The following is a 7619-nucleotide window of genomic DNA, read 5'->3' on the forward strand; positions in this document are numbered from 1 at the left end:
TGATACAAAAATCTTCAACAAAATATTAGCAAACCGAATGCAATACATTATAAAGATCATACAAAATGATTAAGTGGGATTTATTCCAGGGATGCAAGGATGGTTCAACATCTGCAAATCAGCCAATGTGATATAGCACATTAATGAAATGAAGGATAAAAATTATGTGATCGTCTCAATAGATGCTGAAAAAGCATCTGACAGCAAAAACAAAAATAAAAAGTGGAACTACATCACACTAAAAAGCTTCTGCACAGCAAATGTAACCATCAACAAAATGAAAAGGCAGCCTACTGAATGGGAGAAAATATTTGCGAATCATGTCTGATAAGGGGCTAATATCCAAAATATATAAAGAACTCATACAGTTCAACAGCCAAAAAAAAATAGGCAGAAGATCTGAATAGACATTTTTCTAAGGAAGACATACAGATGGCTGCCATGTTACTTAGCAACATTATGTAGACATGCAAGCTCTCCCTCCAGTTCCCTTCTTGCCCAGGAGTTCCCTCCTGGATGGTGGCCCCTGACCTCTAGCCTCTGTATAGTCTTATGCTGTAAGGAACTTCATCTCTCAGGCAATCCTGTCCAAGTACCATGCAATAAAGCTTACTGTGTGTTACTGCATTTCATGGTCTTGTATTTTTCCATGTTAGCCTCCAAATCCCTGAGGTCCCTTATAAACATGAATTTACATATTAAGAAGGACATTATATAATGGTAAAGGTGTCAATCTATCAAGATGGTGGAACAATTCTAAACATATATGCACCTAACAAGAGAGCCTCAAAGTATCTAAAGCAAAAACTGAATTTTGAAATTTGCCTATGGATTCCACACAATCTCAATGGAAATCCAAGCAGGCTTTATTGTAGAAATTAAAAATGTGATTCTAAAATTAATATGGAAATGGAAAGAACTGACATTGCCAAAGAAACTTTAAAAATGAATAAAGTTGGAGAACATGTACTACCCGATTTTGAGAATTACTATAAAACTGTTGTAATCAAGGTAGTGTAGAGTTGGTGTGTCAGTCTGCTAGTGGGCAGGGCTGGAGGTCAGGGGGTCCTGGGGCTGGTGCCTGTCCGTTTGTGGGCAGAGCTGGGTCCTGGGGTCTCTGACTACTGGGCCGTGGGGTCCTAGGCTAGTGCCGGCACACTGGTGTTTGGGGCCAAGTTCCGGGTTCTCTGGTGGACAGGGTCACGTCTTGGTGTGGCTGTGAGCTCAGGGGGTCTTAAGGCAGCCTACCTGCTGGGAGCAGCCCAGCTAGTTGCTTGGCTTGAGGCGTCACAGTACTGGTGCAGATAAGCTGGTGGGCAGGGCTGGGTCCCGGTGCTAATAAGGTAGAGGGAGGACTCCAAAATGGCAGCCAGCACCAGTGTCCATATGGTAGAATGAGCTCCCCCATATGGCTGCCTCCAGTGTCTGTTGTCCCCAGGGTGAGCTCCAGGTACCTCCTGTCTGTCCAGGAGGCCCTCCAGGATCAGCAGGTGGGTCTGATTCAGGCTCCTTTCAAATTACTGCTTCTGCCCTGGATCCTAGAGCATGGGAGATTTTGTGTGTGCCCTTCAAGAGTGGAGTCTCTATTTCCCGCAGCCCTCTGGGCCTCCCAAAAGTAAGCCCCACTGGCCTTCAAAGCCAAATCATTCTGGGGTCTCATCTTCCCAGTGAAGGACCCCCAGGCTGGGGAGACTGATGTGGATCTCAGACCTATTGTTCCTTGGGGAGAACATCTGCAATTGTAATTATTCTCCCGTTTGTGGGTCATCTTCCCAGGGTATGGGTCCTGGGTCCAGAGTACCTGGACTCTGCCCCTACTACCTGTCTTGTTGTGGTTCCTTCTTTATATCTTTAGTCGTAGAAGGTCTTTTCTGGCAGATTCTGGTCTTTCTTATCAATAGTTGCTCTGTAAATAGTTGTCATTTTCGTGTGCTCATGAGAGAAAGTGAGCTCAGGGTCTTCCTACTCTTCCATCTTAGCCAAGCTCCTATTTTTAGAGACTCAGTCCATTTCTATTTAAAGTAATTATTTATAGGTGTGGACTTAATATTGCCATTCTGTTAATTGTTTTCTGGCTGTTTTATAATTCCTTTGTTCCCCTCTTGCTTTCTTCTCTGTAATTTGGTGGTTTTTCTGTAGTGGTATGCTTAGATTCCTTTCTTTTATTTCTTGTGTATCTAGTATAGGTGTTTCCTTTGTGGTTACCATAGAGTTTACATATATTTATAACAGTCTATTTAAGCTGATAACAACTTAACTTTGAATGCATACTAAAGCTCTATATTTTTACTCCCCTCCCCCGAATTTTGTTTTATTATCTCACAATTTGCATCTTTTTACCTCGTGTGTCCATTAACAAATTATTGTAGTTTTATTTCATTACTTTGTCTTTTAACCTTCCTAGTAGAGTTATAAGTGATTTATTCTCCACCATTACAGCATGAGTATTTTAAATTAAACTTTATATTTTTTTCCAGTGAGATATATACCTTCACATATTTTCCCGTTACTAATTAGCATTCTTTCGTTTCAGCTTGAAGAAGTCCTTTTAACATTTCTTATAAGGCCAGTCTAGTTGTGAACTCCTTCAGCATTTCTTGTCTTGAAACCTCTTTCTCTCTCCTTCAGTTCTGAAGGACATCTTTGCCTGGTAGAGTATTCTTGTTTGGCAGGTGTTTTTTTGTTTTTAACACTTTGAATATATCATGCCACTCCCTTCCAGCCTGCAAAGGTGCTGCTGAAAGAAATCTGCTAATAGTCTTATGGGGGTTCCCTTGTATGTGACAAGATGTTTTTCTCTTTTCTCTTTTTGATTCTCTCCTTGTCTTTAGCTTTTGACAGTTTAATTATAATGTGTCTCAGTGTGGGTCTCTTTGGATTCACCTTTTGGAACTCTCTATGCTTCCTGAATCTTGACATGTTTCTTTCCCCATGTTAGGGAAGTTTTCAACCATTCTTTCTTTGAATAAGCTTTCTTTCTCTCTCTCTCTCTTCTCCTTCTAGGACCCCTTATAATACATATATTGGTCCATTTAATGGTGTCTTGTAAGTCCCTTAAGCTATCTCCACTCTTTTTCATTCTTTTTTCTTTTTGTTCCTCAGATTGGATTAATTTTACTGTCCTTCCTCTGAGTTTGCTGATCCTTTTTTCCCACTTGGTGTAGTTTACTATTGAACCCCTTTATTGATTTTTTTTTTTTAAGTTCAGTTATAGTATTTTTAAGCCCTGTGATTTGTTTGGTACTTTCTTATATTTTCCATCTCTTTGTTGAAATTCTCATTTTGTTCATGCATTGTTCTCCTGACCTCAGTGAGCAACTTGATTACTGTTATTTTGTACTCTTTATGAGGTAAATCAGTTATCTCTGTTTCATTGAGGTCTGCTTCTCTATTTTTTATCTTTTTCTTTTGTTTGAAACATATTCCTCTGTTTCTTCCTTTTCTTTAACTCTCGGTTGTTGGTTTCTGCACATTTGATAAAACAGCCACTTCTTGTAGTTTTGACACTGTTGTCTTGCGTAGGAGATGAACCTTATCCATCAGCCTGGCCCAAGCTCTTGGTTGTCTCTCAAAACTTTGTGGTGTCCAAGCCACCTTCTTTATTCTTAGAGGCTCCCAGTATTTGAGGGTGTGTCAGGACCTGTCAGTTTCCCAAATGGGAGGATTGTGGTCAGCACCTCAACGCATGCTGACTCGAAGCCAGATCCTCAGGCAGCAGCTGGGAAAGTATGTAATTAGTGCCTCCCAGGGAGAAACTGGGAAAGGGCTTTTTTTGTCTGATTCCTCTGCACTGGGACCGGGTGCATTGCTGTGGATGAGTGCTCCTGCGCTTGTTAGTAACTACTTCCTTGTTTGCTGCCATCCTGTGGTACTCGTGAATGCAAGCCCCTTTGACTCTCAGAGCCAGGCATTCTAGGGGCCCATCCCTTGGATGGCAGCTGTCAAAGCTGGGCCACCAGGTGTATGTACAAGCTCCTTCCAGGGAGATACTAGTGATTTGGAGTGTACTAGAGGGAAAGGGCAGGTGAGGTGTCCACAGGCTTCCCTGGTCTGCAGGGGGGATCACAGCCAGCCCCTAGATGCATGCTAAATTAGAAGCCTGGCCCCTAGGCGGTAGATTTTAATGCATGCAAATACAAAGAAGAAAGAAGCCAGCCTTAACAGGCTACATTTTGTGTGATTTCATCTATATGAAATTCTCAAAATGCTAAAACTATAGATATAGGAAAAAAATCAGTGGTTGCCAGGGGTTTGAGGGAGGAGTATGGAGGGATGACTAAGCAGAACATGGGATTTTTAGGACAGTGAAACTATTCTATATGATACTGTTGTGGTAGATACATGACATTATGCATCTGTCAAAACCCATAAAACTATATAACACAAAGAGTAATCTCTAATGTAAACTGTAGACTTTAATAATAATGTATCAATATTAATTCACTAGTCATAACAAATGCACCACACTAATGCAATGTTTTAATAACAGGGGAAACTGTGCCATGGGGGAGAATGGGTAAATCCAAACCCTGTATGTTCTGCTCTATTTTTATGTAAACCTAAAACTGCTCTAAAAAAAAGTTTATCAATTAAAAAAATAGAAATCATTATGTAATTTCCCTCATAAAAAAGGATATGGGCCCCCTTTGTAGATTGGAAAATGAGGGGAAAAGAAGCAAAAGGGAAAACGTGGGGCCTTAAAAGACAAAATCAGTATAATATCAATGGACTCAGAACTTTCTCCCAACTCCCCCATCACTGAGAACAAAAATTATTTATTAAAGACTTCACTGCACCGACAGAAGGGGGCACCCTTTGACTAGGAACCTTGTAAAAATACTCCAGAATTCTGATAAATAGATTAAAGCTGTAAAAAGCTATTACGTGAAGGAAACAAAACAAGACCACTTCATGAACCTCATGCCCTCCCCTCTCAAAAGCCACAGGAAGGAGAAGCAAAATATAACAGAACACTCCAAACTGGGAAAATTGATCTAGAACATTCAAAACTGTTAAGTTTTTTAATTACAGAAAAATCCTTTAGAACTCGAGCAGAAAATATCAAATAACTTACAGAGGCAAGATAATAGCTCCCCAAAACAGCATTCAGAAGAAGGTTTATGTGATTCAGTTAAAAAAACAAAACAAAACAAAAAACCTTTAAGGAAAAAAAGTGTGAACCAAAGGTTGTATTTTCATTAAATCTATTCTTTAGGCATCAAGACTGTTGGAAAACAGTTTTAAACATGCTAAAATTCAGTGATTTTTTTTTTTGTGCCTGTGAACCCTCTGAGGAATCATCCAACAAAAGATGACTGGGGTCTTTGTGACCGCCTGGAGGGGTGGGATAGGGAGGGTGGGAGGGAGGGAGATACAAGAGGGAAGAGATATGGGAACATATGTATATGTATAACTGATTCACTTTGCTATAAAGCAGAAACTAACACACCATTGTAAAGCAATTATACCCCAATAAAGATGTTAAAAAAAAAATGACTGGGGAAACTTTTGCAAAAGGACTAAAGGACTGAACAAATAACAATATGTTGTGGATAATTAGAGCCAGATTTCTCACTGTTGGACAAAGGAATGAAAATGAATGAAGGGGAGAGGCTAAATTAATGAAAAGGAAGGCTAAAAATGAACCCTATGGTGTTGGGTTGGAATTGGAGGTATCGATACAAACTCATGGTTTGGGGGAGATAGATTTTCAAAATTAGATACGAAGATAAGCAAGTACATATACACATACATATATATACAGGTACACACAAACATACACACACACATATATATACATATACTTACATAGAAGTGTGTGTATGTAGAATTCCTAGCTCTTCTGCTGGACTCTAGAAGCAATAACATCTCAGTAGCAATGAGCACATGTAGCACATGTACCATCCAGATCTTGGTTTCTTACTATCATTCTCCACTGATATGAACCGTTTCTTTCAGAACTGGCTACTTTCAGGGTTAGGTTGAGAATGAATGATATGAGCCCTAAACATCTTGTCGGAAAAAGTAAGAAAGTGCTCAAAAAATGATGGGGGCATCATGATGGCTCCCACTGTCCAAATCTAGGACAATCTGAGCATCTAAATAAATAATAGCAATGGATTATAGCCTATTAAGTAAAATAAGAAACCATGAGCCCATGTTGTTTTAAATAAACGAATAAATACATGAATGAATAAATGATAAAGGAAAAGCTTTTTCTCACAGAATTCCATTTAATAAATGTAGAAAGAATGATAAACTTAAAAAAAATCTCTATTTGGTAATCATCATACTAATAGGTGATTCGGGAAAGAACCATCAATAAATGATACTAAAACTAAAGAGCTAAAAGTATGATGAGTTAAAGAATATTTACATAGTCTTACAGTATCTCTCCACAAATACATAATTGCAACAGGAGAACTAGTAACCTTCACATGGAAAAGTTAAAAGGCATCACCCAAATCAACAATCAGTGTTAACATCACCAGTAAAGTTACCGACTCTCCCAAGTTGGTCCCCAACAAGGGTCCTCCTACGTGGTGTCGTTCCAGCCAATAGAAGGAGACTGAGTTTGGCTCAGAAGCAGACAAAAGCTTTCCTCTTCAGTCTGAGAATGGAGCCGTACGAGCTAGGCTCTGGAGAATGTGCTCTGCCGAAAGGCCCACAGGGCCCTGCTTTGCAGGGTTATGTCGGAGGAGGGAGGGGCGGAGTTCCCGCAGGGCGGGCTCAGCTGTGCTGCTCGGGGCTTCCCGCGCAGCGCGCGCCGCGGCGTCTTTGCACACCGCCCGCCGCCGCCATCTTTACTTCCCGTTTTCCTGCGGCGCTTCTGCACGTGGTTCGCGGAGCTCAAACATCGGGAGCTGTGGTGTTACTCTGAGAACTTTAATCTGATGTGGTCGCCGCCAGGCCTCCATACCCAGCGACCTACAGGCAAGTGAAAGTAGACTAAGCCCAAAAGAAGTGAGACCTTATCACCTAGATTCCATCTTATTTTTCCCTGGGACCCCATTGGGCTTTGCTGGTGACAAACCCCTCCTCTGCCTTTTGTCCTGCGCCCCATTCTTGGGGGGTGCTGAGGGGGCGACGGTCCATCTTATGTAACTGCTTCCTGAGTTTGGGTGCAGTCATAACCCCGGAGAGGGCAGTAGAGGTTCTCCCCAGCCGCCTTCAGATACGTTCGATTATCACCCGGCCTTAGCCCTGTTTATACCCCTGAGCGACCACCATTTGGAGTTCTATAGATTTTAACCTTTTGGAGACAGAGGACACCAGACAATTTAAGATGCGTGGTCCAGATATCGGCAAGAGAACAATGTTGTTAAGGGGCTCAGGAAAGGTAGAAAACAGGTGATGCTGGGGAGAGCCTGTGGTCCTCTGCTCCGAATTTGTTCGGCCAGAGGAGGCTGGCTGGCTTCTGTTAGCCAAGCTGCTTTTTCCAGTAGCCTGTCTGCATTCTCTCCAATCAGGCACTGTGAGGCAGCCACCGTTGCTTGGGTAAAGCATCCTGGAAGTAACATGGTGAAGAGATTGGAAGGGGGCAAAACTGGAGGCAAAGAGCTCAAGTCCGAGATTCAGATGAGGTGGATCTTGGCAAGGTAGTGCTCTGGAGCAGACGG

Source organism: Grampus griseus, assembly GCF_964374135.1.
Source record: "Grampus griseus genome assembly, chromosome: 3".
NCBI classification, from domain to species: Eukaryota; Metazoa; Chordata; class Mammalia; order Artiodactyla; family Delphinidae; genus Grampus; species Grampus griseus.